The sequence below is a fragment of the Dipodomys merriami genome, unplaced genomic scaffold (genome assembly GCF_024711535.1).
Source record: "Dipodomys merriami isolate MVZ:Mamm:240054 unplaced genomic scaffold, mDipMer1.0.p SCAF_988, whole genome shotgun sequence".
NCBI lineage: Eukaryota > Metazoa > Chordata > Mammalia > Rodentia > Heteromyidae > Dipodomys > Dipodomys merriami.
In genome coordinates this window covers 15,355-27,685 of record NW_027206610.1, presented here as the reverse complement: position 1 = coordinate 27,685, position 12,331 = coordinate 15,355, and the positions used below count along the sequence as shown (strand labels likewise).

General features: G+C 36.9%; 1 pseudogene; it reads left to right on the top strand.

Annotated features, from left to right (window-relative positions):
- Window positions 1-7,099: 7,099 nt before the first annotated feature.
- LOC138822102 (U6 spliceosomal RNA) lies at window positions 7,100-7,199 on the top strand (annotated as a pseudogene).
- The last annotated feature ends 5,132 nt before the right edge of the window (window positions 7,200-12,331 follow it).

Genomic DNA, 12,331 nt, shown 5'->3' with positions numbered 1-12,331 from the left:
GAACTGTAATGACATTGACAATACAAGTCAACTGCTTATCACAAAGGGCTTGTGTAGCATATTAAGCCTTTTAACCTTGGACCTTTAAGAACCCTGTAGGAAACAATATTACAATGCTATAGTCTGAGAGGATAGGCATATGTATGTGCTACACTTGAACCTTGAGCTCTGAGTCCATTTCTGGTGGGCATCAGTGTTCATGTTCCAAAGAATGTTCTTGTAATTAGCAAATAGGAAAAGTATTTTAATTAACCCTCACTCTTTTTCCAGTTGTGTGTCTCGAACTCTAGCCTGGGCACTGACCCTGAGCCCTTCAGCTCAAGGTGAACACTGTAGCACTTAATCCAAAATGCCAGATGGGTTCTTTTGGTGGTTCACTGGAGATAAGAATCTAACAGGCTTTCCTTTGGACTGTGGTCTTCAGCTCTCAGACTCCCGAGAAGCTACGGTTCCACTTATGAGCCACTGGCATCTGGCCTATGGTTTTAGACAGTCCTGGGCTTGATTTTGGGGCCTGGGTACTCTCTCTGAGCTCTTTTTCTCAAGGCTAGCCACTTGAGCTACTCCATAGCTTCTGGCTTTTTCTGAGTATGTGGCACTGAGGATTCAAACCCTGGCATTCATGCATGCTGAGCAAGCACTTTACCACTAAGCCACATTTCTAGCCCCACCCTCACAATTTTATACCTCACTTGCCTATCCTCAAGAAAAGGCTTCTGAGTATAAATCATCTAAAGAAAACCCGATAGAAAGTTTCCAAAGATAAATAAGACAAAGCTCATACTTGTGAGAGACTCTAATCATGTAAAGACTGTGACAAATGCTTCCATTTACTTATGTATTATGTTTCAACACTTAATAAAATATTAATGAAAATGAGTCAATGTCCTCAATTATTGGGTATAAATTTATAATAGTTGTGCAAAATGTAATAAATATTATGTGTATAAAAATACTAAATACAGTAATCAATAAATAAATGAATCAAAGGAAAATAAAATTCAAAATCATTCTTTTTCTGTGGGGGTCCGGTTGTGTGGCTTGAACTCTGGGCCTGGGTGCTGTTCCTCAGATCTTCAGCTCAAGGCTAGCACTCTACCACTTGAACCACAGCTCTACTTCCGGATTTTTTCTTTTTGCTTTTGTGGTGCTGAGGAATCGAACCCAGGGACTCAGGCATGCAAGGCAAGTGCTCTACCACTGATCCACCTGAATCATAATATGAAATTAACATACATATGTAAGTATATATATATATCATATATTACACATGTATAGAGATATTTTTTCCATTTCAGGGCCTTCATTCAGGCCCTGGGTACTCTAGCCTGAATTTCTTTCCTCATGGACAGTGAGCTTCGCCTTCACCCATGATGCAAAATAGTTACCTGGACGTTGAGCTCAAATCCTAGCAATGGCAGAAATACTGGCCCCAGTTCCAAGACACTGACATAATTTTTTAATGGAAGCAGTTATGTTTATTCAGTTCCATACTGAACATTTTAAAAAGTGTAGAATTTTGTACAGCTATTCACTCAGACATCCTTCCCTTACCTCCAAAATGCTTCTATGAGAACTACATTGTTTGTCTTTGTTCGTTTTTTATTGTAAAAATATTTTACAGGACCAAGGTAATGAGTAAATTTCACATTGAGCATTGTTACCTCCTCCTTTGTTTTCCCCCTACTATACCTTCCCTCCCATTGCCACAACTACCTCCCCCTGCTTAGGTCAGTGACTTAGGTTTCACTTTTGGTTGGCACAAGGTTTGAACTCAAGTAGTAGCAAATCTTCCCTCACATTGCTACAGATTTACCAAGACCCTGAGTTCAAATCCCAGGCTAGGAAAGAAAACTAGCAGAAATTCCAAACTAGGTAGCTTTATTTTTTTAATTTAGTTAAATAATTATGTTTTCTTTATTCTTTTTCATTTTTTTCTTTTGGCCAACCATGGGGCTTGAACTCAGGTCATGGAAACTCTGTCTCAGCTTAGATCTCTCTCGGCTTGGTTGCAGCCTCCAGAACCATAGCTGATCCTAAGATCCTAGGCCCAGGGGACTTTCTCGAAAAAAAACTGGAAAGCAGAAAAAGTGGCAACCTTCAGGGGTCTGGGGTTTTATTATTTTTTTCTTTGCACAGTGACCATCCTGGGTTTGAATGACATGGCTGCAAAGTAGATATGACCTGCCATTGCTGATGGCTTGTGGGCTATCAGTGAAGCCATAGGACAACCTGTGGACATAGGCACTGGGTTCAAATCCCAGTCCTGACACCAATGGCAGGAGATCACAAGAGACTCATTCCTATGCATGGGAATATCCATTGAAAGAGTAGTTCATGCATCCGTCTAGTCTAAAATTGGATGCAATAGTCCAAGAATGCTGATTGATCTTAGTGTATAGTTTATTAAGCATTAAAAGAATAATATTCCTTCAATGGTGGTATAATAAATACCTAAGAGTTGGTAGGAACGTAGTAGGTGTCATTCAATCATAGATAGACGGCTCTGGCACTCTTTAACAATATATATTTCTTTGTATATCACCGTCTGCCTATCCATGTATTGCTGTTTTGGCCAAAACTGGGGGTCAATCTCAGCCCGTGGGAATCACTTGACAGCTTCATTGACTAGAGGCTCCCATGCTCAAACTCACCCATTCATGAATTGGGCCTGCTAGGCCCTGAGATCCGATTCTAGCACTGCCAGGCATGATGGAGATCACATACATCTAAAATCTAGATTCTATATCATAGGATGTAAACAATGTAATAAATGGTTTAAGTGTCATCAGAGTCAATAAAATAAGTGGTAAATAAATTAATAAAAAGAATTAAAATGAATAAACGCACCAAACACAATATGGACTGAACATCTGAACGGAAGTATAAATCTTATTGTTAAGATGTATATAAGGAGTAACTTTTCCAGGACTGAGGCTTGAATTCAGTCCCCCTAGGAGGAGGGAATGGCGGGAGATCCTGAGATACTTGTTTCTGGACCTAGGAAGAGTCATGGCATGTGATCGATCTCATCCTTGAATCAGTAGTTTGTGCATGATGCAGTAGGAAATGATACGCAAGACTCATGGGGTATAGATTATTTGTAAAGAAGAGTTAATGAAGCATGACAATAATCATCACAGACATGAAATGAATGCATCAGAAAATATCGAAATATAGGTACACACAGATTGGTTTCCATCACAAGTCACCATCAATCCTACTCTATACAAATATATACTTATTTGCATTCTACCTTCTACTTATGAATGGATGACTATTGTGCTCCCCACTCTCCCCCCAGGGGGGCTCAAATTCAGGTACTGGGAATGCCTAGCTCCTTTGTCGCTCACAGGCTGTTGTGCTCATATGGACTCATTCACCAATTGGGCCTGCTAGGCCCCGAGTTCAGATCCCAGCCCTGCCAAAAGATTCATCTTGATGTAAGACGCCAATGGTTGCATATGTTTTCCTTTCCTCTGCAAGTCTTGGGTCTCAGCTAGGATGGAGAATGCATGGGCCACCCTGTGGTCATGGGAATAAGTTGTTATCCATGTCAGCCCAGTTATACCTGTCATCATATACATGAGAAAATACACAATAATCCATGAATAGTATACAAAATAAACACAATAAGTACACTCAATGCACGATGCAGTCCCCACACAGATGTGAACATACATCCCATGTTTAAATGATGCATTGAGCACTATTTTGGCCTCCCTGTGGCTCGATCTCAGTCCCTGGGAAAAGCCCATCTCCTTAGTGGCTCAACGTCTGGTGTGATCACGTGGACCGATTGGGCAGTTGGGCTCCTAGGCCCTGAGTTCAAAGCCCAGCAATGCCAAAAATTCACCCTGATGTAAGAAGCCAGTCATTGCACCTGTTTTCATGTGCTGTGCAAATTCTAAGTCTCAGCCAGCATGGAGAATATATAGGCAACTGATGTCAGCTTATATTTCCATAATTCATTCATCTGCAATAACAATGTGCAAGACTGGAAATGTGAAGCACTTAGACATGATTTTATTCTCGTTCATTTGGAAGATTAATTTTTAGTCAAAAGGAACGTTTAAAAATGGCCTAGAATTTATTCCTACCAGGTTTTATAAATGGCTTTGTGCAATGGTATGTGATTATTTTATTTTACATTATCCTATGTAAATATTCTACTACCTATAAGTTTTGGAAAAAGAAGAAAACTAAAATTTACTACTTAGAGGAATATGATAGAAATAGAAGACAGATTTTTTGTTTGTCAAATCTCTCATCAGTACCCATATTCAAGACTTAAAGTCATATTTCTTACTATGTTAGACAGATAGGGAAAATATATGATAAGGCAACACATGATAAGGCAACTATTAGTGACTTTAAAATGTACCTTCTTATGTGATGAAATTTACTTTATTAGCTAATATTTGGGTTTGAATTATGGGAGGCTGATCCATTAAACACATTTCTGGAAGGCCCCTACTGAACAACACAAATGGTGGGGGGTAGTATTTCTGCACTTTAATGAATGGTTGAACTTGTTTGGTATTAGTGCTGGGTACGTAAATCAACTCTATTGTAACTTGCTCCCTACACTTGAAAACCTTGTAATGTCACTATCATCTACTTGTCAAGTGTTATTTTGGTGAATATGATTTTTAAAAGTTTATTTGAAAAGGAATATACTTTCAGGAGATTAAATGTAGGTTACATTGGTTTGAGAATGACATTTTTATACTACAGAACCAAGTTTTACTGAAGTACCAGTGTTTTGAAGCACTAAGGGTATTCTCAATTAATGTTTTTCTAAATTATATTTGACCTCTAAATCAAGTTTTCCTAGTCTTGGTAGACCAATTATGATCTATCATTCCAGAAACTATTTTTTTGGCTGCACTGAAATCTTTCATTCATCATTAGGAGAAAGGTATTAAAAATGACGTTGTTCATTTGTGATTTTGTTCACTCATATGGGCTGGTCATCTGTAAATTGAAAGTTTGAATTACAGTACTTTCTCTCAGATTTTGTGATCTCATCTTTCATTTTAAGTTGCCTTGCATTTCACAATTGATTACTGCTAATTCTTGTAAGCAATTGGGGCCCTGAAATATTATAGGAAATGAGAAATTGAGATGAGTCTTTAATTATTTTCTGTTGGCATGTTGCATGGGCCTATGTGAGAAGTCATGCCCTTGTTATCTGATGATGCAGATAACTGGGACCTGTTATCCTAGGATCCGTGGGTCCTGCAGAAGAATAATAGCTTTTAGACATCATATCAGCAAAATTTGGGTATAATCAGTAAGAATGCTTTAGAAATATGGAGAAAAACACTTTGGGACCAGCAAGTTAAAACAATAAACAGAGCATCATAATAAAATCCCTTATAGATTAGCAGAAAACAATACTGTTATTATACCATGTTTATTCAGAAGACCACGAACACTTAGAAGATATCACAAGCTTATACTGAAGATATTGCATTGATACTTTTTATATTCTAATATATATTCTGAACCTAATTATTTATATTCCAATCTATTTATGGGAATAAATGTCAATATATTTGTCAAATTATCAATTCTAGTAAGATTCACTGTATAAAATTTAAAATCAGCACATATAAATATAAAATATATAAGTACATATAATATAAAAATTGTTTTGCATTGTTGTGTTGTGTTTAGGGAATCAAAGGCAACTCTGTTTTAAAGTATTATTCCATTATCTCTACCTCAGTTTTTGGTAGAGTTAGACTTAAAGCTCTACCATTTGTAGATATGCAGCCTAGAGGCAAGAGGAAACACTGTGATTAAAACATTACAAATTTAAGGCCTAATATCGAGGAGAAACATATGGACTTCTCCAGGAGCTATGGCAATATTTGGTGATAGAATGTCAGTAGTGTAAGTTCCTGCTTGGTTGGATGATAGACAGGTCAGGACAGTAGGTAATCATGCATATGAACAATTTTTTTCACTTTCTTGGCTTTAGCAACTTTTGAAATGATACGTATAATAAACTATTATGTTTTGATAAAATACCTTCTATTCTGAACAATTCTGTCTGAACTGTTCATCTCTCTATGATCCCTTGTAACTAAGATTATTTTTGATCCAGTAAGACAATCCATGCTTTCAGCGTAAGATATTCTGGTTGGTCTGTTCCTACATGGAAGAAAGGTAAAGGTTCAGTGTCAATGTCTAGTGCGTTGGGGTCCCTAGGTAAGGGTCACAAAATCACCAGGACACAGGGGATGCAGAGTGCAAACAGCAATTGCCACTGCATGCTGTGCTTTATTGTTAGTGGGTATTTAAAGACTAGCAAGCATCATATTTGCCAAGATTTGGTCAGAAAACATTCACACAAAAAATTTCCACAGATACATTTTTACTTAACCTATGAGAGAAGGTCTAGGTATATTATTATCTAAACTATTTTAGATCAAGCTCAAACCACTTCTCCAATCTCAGGAAAATGCTTGACCAGCTGTTAATCTATGCTTAAGCAAGGAGAAGAGCCACTTCCTCAGCTCCCAGGAGTCTGTGACATGTTTTGAGATAGGGAGAGGGAACATTTTCCCTCTGTAGCCTGGCGTTCCAAGAGCTTTCCTAATTCCAAACACAGTCCTCAGATAACCCCGAGGCTGGAGCCTGCATCATTCTGCCCCCTCAACATAGACCCTGAGTCTTCACAGTTCACGTAGACATTTGTCCCAGCAAGACCTCATTTGGGAAATTTTAAGCTGCAGAAAGTTAGAAGTAGCTCTTAAGCAAGGCTTACTTTGAATCCATTAGCTCCACAAAGCTAACTCAGTTGATAAATAAGTACTTGAAAAGCCACCACCTTTGGACTTAGCTGTAAAGGCTTCAAAGTATGATCAAATTTAAAATGAAAATGACGAAATAGTCACTGACAAAAAATTGTAAATGTGAGCAATCGACCAAACTATATAAGTTTTTCCCACTGTACACAGAAATTTAGAGAAATAAGATCAATAGCATTTTCAGGAACAATAAGGGTTCCTTGTTACAAATAGGCAACAATGGATATATGCCTGTATAAAGATTGTATCATTAAGTACTTAAATTTAGAGGATATTACATGCTTCAGCAGCAGGTCTACCCAAATTACAACAATACAGAGATTAACATAGCACTTGCACAAGGATGATATGAAAATTTGTGAAGTATTCCATATTTTTCATTCTTCTGATGCAAGAAATGAAAAAGTTATTAAAAAGTTGATTACAAAAATATAAGTGTAACAATACATGTAATTCATAGAATTAAAGGTTAGTTTGACATCAGTATATTAAATTTTCACCTTAGAAAGGCCTTTACATAGCATAACCTTTACAAAACTTGAAATTAGATAATATTGCCATTTTATCCCAAAGAAATAAAATAATAAAAGAAACTAAGAAAAAAAAGGAGTCTTAAAATTCTTCTATATGGAATGCAATCTGAAAGGTCACATTTACTAATGAATCTCTACATTATATAACAATGTAGAATTCAAAGTATTATATCTAGGAGAGAATGAAATAGATTATGAACATTACAAAAACATAGATATACTTTGTTCAGAAAAGCACCCGGAACATCTTTAGTTTCTATACTATTCATTTCAACAGATAAGTTAAAATTATTTCCGATTTAAAGAATCACAAACTCTGCAGAAATCATTACAGATGTATACAAACAACTCTTGAATACATTTTGATATCAAAGTCATGCAATTCACTTGGAAGAATACCATGGAATACATAAATTTTTATAGTAAGATATTGCTGTTGCTTTGTATTGTGAAAAAATGTGTAGGGACACAAAAGATGGACTGGCATTTTTGAAATTTAAGAAACATAACCAAACCATTATGATTTAGGAGACCAATTTGTACAGCCTTCCACAATTTCAAAGAGGTAATGATACGTACTTACCCTTTTGGCAATATCAAATGCAGTTTCTTCAAAGTTGTTCTTCAGACCTGGTTTGATATAATGGTTCAACCGAAGGAGATACAGAGTATCTTTGCTATTTCTATTCCCAGCAGCAAGATGCAAGGAGGTCAAGAGGCCTTTAGTTGGGGATTGGTATCTGCATCATGATGAAGTAATAAAGAAGCCATTTTGGTATTTTTCCACATATAAGTACTGTGCAGGGGTGTCCAGCCATTCAGAGTTATTGCATGAATATCTGCCTTGAGCTGCCAACTCATGGACAAAATCTAAGTGTCTACTCTAGGCTTCCCGATGAAGAGGGGTATACTCATCCTCATCCCTAGTATTCATCTTCGTGGCCATTTTGGAAAGCAGTGTTCACAACACAGTAAGCCGATACATTTCGGCATCCCAAAGAAGAAATTTGCTTGGATCCTACTCCATTTCTTTCTTGCAATTGATACCATTCCTCATTTTTTCATCTTGTTCCTTGTCTTCGTCAGAATTGCCTAACCAGTGATTTTGAGTACCAGTGGGAATGAGGTGTCCATGTATTTCCCCAATAGTTCACATTGGTTGAACTGGTCAGAAAAAACTGGTGAATGTTCTGCATATGTTTTTTCACCATGATTTATTTTCTCTTTTTCAAATTTTACTATTCTAAATTATTCTAACTGGAGAGTAGTGAATTATAGGGAGCAGCGGAAAGATTTTCCTCAGTATTCAAAGGTACAGACTGAAAATAAGGACCCGTGGTGTCTTCATGTGCAGCTTATTCTAGGAATGAGAAAATAGGAAACAATGCCTTCTATGTAAATGATTTGGGAAATACCATGTTATAGTGTAAGAGAACTCACTATTCAACATATGTGATTTAAGAGCTTCCTAATAGCTTTCTAATGTTGGTATCCAACATTAGAAAAAATGTATAATGCAGTAATAAAATAGAAGTCCTTTGTATGACTACCTAAATTCTTGTTTTTTTTAAAGACACTTGTTTCCATCTAAAAATAGGCCTATCTATTGTCTTCAGGTGATTTTGATGATTGAAGATGCTTAATGAGAAGTAAAAATGTATTAGTAGTCCTTTGCTATCAATTAAATTTCACTTTTTCTTCGTGGAGAATATAATGATCAAAGCAATAGTTCAGAATCAGCAAGCAATAATTCAGAATCATGCTTCAAGTACAAGTGAATCACCAGTAAGTAGCCTCCTCCGTTGTTTCCCCTTCCTATACCTTTCCATCCTCCCCACCCAATCCTCCCGCCTTCCCTTCTCCTCTCTCCTCCCCAGCCCCTCCACGAAAGTTGTAAAGATCGTTTTCAACATAACGACTTGTACATTTCACTGTTGCAATGGGTCTACCTGTATGGACATAATTTGTATCGGTAAAACATGAGTGTCTTCCAGTAGTTCGAATGCTATTAGAACTTAAGTCTCCTTAGAATTAACATATACATCTATGACAGTTAGTGAGGAAAAATAGCCTGTATTATATTCAGATTTTCTGGCTTTCTTCTGGTGCATTTTGTTTTGCTTTTTCATAGGATACCTAGTGAAATATCATAATAATTTGGTCCTCATATCCCTTAGGTTCTTTTCTTTTCTTTTCTTTATTTTTTAATATTTTTGTGAACATACTGTACAGAGGGCTTACAATTACATGGGCAAGATAATGAGTACATTTTTTATCAAGCATTGCAGATTCCTCCTTTCTTTGCCATTCACATCCCTTCCCAGCCTCCCTCCTTCCCCCCACCCAATCCTCGGCCCCCCCACGTCTTCCCTTCCCCCCCCCCCCCCCGCACCAAAGTTGTAAAGTTCGTTTTCGACATGACAACATGTAATTCTCATTGTTGCAACGCGTCCAACTGTATCCTTAAACTACTTGTTTTTCCCCCTCTCCTCTACAAATTGTAGCAACATCAAATATAGTGAAAGTGGGGTTATACTGTGGGGGGGGGGAGATACAAAGCAACAAAGAAATAATCTTATAAATGTGTTAGAAACAAATGCATGAAAGAAAAAAACATTAAAATGCATAACTATGGGTTCATTTTCCTAACATCACATTATCAGACCTTTTCTGTTTGACTCATACATATACTAGATATTGGAAATAAGGGAAACCATGGGACCTATGTTTCTAGGGGCTTGGCTTACTTCACTTAATATAAATTTTTCCAAGTCTTTCCATTTCCTAACAAATGTGGCAATGTCATTATTTCTGATGGAGGCATAGAATTCCATTGTGTATATATACAACTTTTTCTTGATCCATTCATCTACTGAGGGGCATCTGGGTTGCTTCCATATCTTAGCTATGGTAAATAATGCTGCAATAAACATAGTTATGCTGGTAGCTTTAGTGTGGTCTTGTTTGTAAAGATTTGGGTGAATACCCAAAAGTGGTATTGCTGGGTCATAGGGGAACTCCATATGAAGTCTTTTGAAGTACCTCCATACTGCTTTCCAAAGTGGTTGAACAAGTTTACACTCACACCAACAATTCAATAAGGTTCCCTTCTTTCCATATCCCCTCCAGCATCTGTTGTTGTTAGAGTTCTTGATTTTTGCCATTCTAACTAGGGTGAGGTGGTATCTCAATGTTGTTTTGATTTGCATTTCTTTTATGGCTAGGGAGATTGAGCATTTCTTCATGTGTCTATTGCCATACTTCTTTCTTCTTCAGAGAAGTTTCTCTTTATGTCTTTAGCCCACTTATTTATTGGGCAGTTGTTTTTTTGAGGATTTGTTTTTGGCGGATTTAATTCTTCAAGTTCCAAGACCCTTGTCCATTGTATGTATTTCCGGGTCTCTATAAAGAAAATTTCGGCCTGAGCAAGGAGACATAAGGTTACTCCTATTCCATCCTGTAATGTTTTCAGATTGTCTGGTTTGACTCCGAGGTCTTTGATCCATTTGAAAATTATTCGTGTGCCGGGTGATATATAAGGATCTAGCTTTAGTTTTCTACAAGTAGTTAACCAGTTTTGCCAGCACCATTTACTGAAGAGGCTATCTATTTTCCATTCAATTGTTTTAGCTCCCTTATCAAATATTAAATGGCTATAGGTCTGTAGGTTCATTTCTGGGTTTTCAGTTCTATTCCATTGGTACTGAGGTCTGTTCTTATGCCAGTACCAAGCTGTTTTGATTACTATGGCTTAATAGTGCGGTTTGAAATTTGGTATTGATATTCCTCCAGTAGTGTTCTTTCCATTGAGGATCGTTTTTGCTATTCGGGGTCTTTTATTGTTCCATATGAATTTTTAGAATGCCTCTTCTATTTCCTTGAAGAACAAGGTTGGAATTTTGATAGGTATCTCATTGAATTTGTAGATAGCCTTGGGAAATATTGCCATTTTCACGATGTTAATCTTTCCAATCCAGGTGCATGAAATGTTTTGCCATTTTCTAAGTTCTGTTTTGATTTCCTTTTTCAAGATTTTAAAGTTTTCATCGTAAATGTCCTTCACTCCTTTAGATAAGTTAATTCCTAGGTATTTTATTTTTTGTGGGGATATTACAAATGGAGTTACTTTCAAAATTTCAGGCACACTTTTCTCATTGTTGGCATACAGAAAAGTCATTGATTTTGGGGGCTTAATTTTATACCAGGCTACTATGCCAAAGTTTTGAATCAGCTTGAGTAATTTGGGAGTGCAGTCGATGGGATTCTTTAAATACAAGATCATGTCATCTGCAAATAAGGAGAGTTTTATTTCTTCTTTTCCTATTTGGATCCCTTTTATGTTTGGATCTTGTCTTATTGCTGTAGCTAGGCATTCTAATACTAGATTGATGAGACGTGGAGAGAGTAGACATCATTGTCTTGTTCCTGAGTTAAGAGGAAATGACTTTAGTTTTTCACCATTAAGTATAATGCTGGCTGTAGATTTGTCATATACAGCCTTTATTGTATTGAGGAATGTTCCATGGATTCCTACTTTTTCCAAAACCTTCATCATAAAGGGGTGTTGAATCTTGTTGAATGCTTTTTCTGCATCTATTGAAATAACCATGTGGTTCTTATCCTTGCTCCTGTTGATGTGATGAATTATATTAATTGATTTGCGTATATTGAACCAGCTTTGCATTCCTGAAATGAATCCTGTATGATATTGGTTTATGATTTTTGGATGAATTGTTGAAGTCGATTGGCCAAAATTTTGTTGAGAAGTTTTGCATCAGTGTTCATCAAAGAAATGGGTCTACAGTTTTCTTTCTTTGATGAGTCCCTGCCTGTTTTTGGGATGAGGATTACGATGGTTGCATAGAATGTGTTCGGTAGTGAACTTTTTCCTTCAATTTCATTGAAGAGTTGGAGGAGTATTGGTGTGAGCTCTGCTTTGAAGGCCTTGTAGAATTCTGCTGTAAAACCATCTGGTCC